The 683-nt window shown below is 58.7% G+C and overlaps 1 non-coding gene across 1 annotated transcript; it reads left to right on the top strand.

Annotated features, from left to right (window-relative positions):
• Nucleotides 1-356: 356 nt before the first annotated feature.
• Nucleotides 357-428, top strand: TRNAW-CCA. The gene has a single exon. It is a non-coding gene; the product is annotated as a tRNA-Trp (tRNA).
• The last annotated feature ends 255 nt before the right edge of the window (nucleotides 429-683 follow it).

Raw genomic sequence — 683 nt, 5'->3', positions numbered from 1 at the left:
GACTGGGCTGAGCCCAGGGGCTGTCTGATCTTAACGCTCTCCACCACCATTTCTGGGTATGTACTCGGAGCCCACCTCATGGTGTGCTTCAGGAGGAGACTTGGTCCTTTCCCTGTGTTCTGCCCTGGGCCACCATTCTTCCTCACAACATCCCTGAGGCTGGCTCCTGCCCACCCTGATGCTGCAGATCACCCCATCCCACTCTGGATGTTCATCCTTCTGCTTGGATTCCTCTCTGCACCCTTCCCCTCCACAGCTGAGGGTTTCCCAGACACCCCTGGGATGCTCCCCATGGAGAAGACATCCCCACTGCCCATGCAGAGGTCCATGCCAAGAGAGCTACATCTCTCCATCCTGGCCTCGTGGCGCAAGGGCAGCGCGTCTGACTCCAGATCAGAAGGTTGTGTGTTCAAATCACACCGGGGTCAGCCTGGGGGCACCACTGACCACCCCCTGTATTGCCCCTGCTTTTCTGTGGGGCTGGTCTGGGCGGGCGGCAAGGCCTTGGCCAGTTAACTATACGGGGGCACCTCAGGAAAGACTCAGGGGGAAATGTGATGCCCAAAGCTTTCCTTTCAGCTGGGCCACCAGTCTCTCCTGGGAGTCTTGCACTTGCCCATGGCAGTGGTTCCCTGGGAGGAACATGGGGTAGTACCATCAGTCCAGGGGATTTCTGGAGGGTA

Source organism: Pterocles gutturalis, unplaced genomic scaffold, assembly GCF_000699245.1.
Source record: "Pterocles gutturalis isolate BGI_N339 unplaced genomic scaffold, ASM69924v1 scaffold35870, whole genome shotgun sequence".
NCBI lineage: Eukaryota > Metazoa > Chordata > Aves > Pterocliformes > Pteroclidae > Pterocles > Pterocles gutturalis.
The sequence above is the reverse complement of the archived record's forward strand: the minus strand, read 5'-3'. Positions and strand labels throughout refer to the sequence as shown.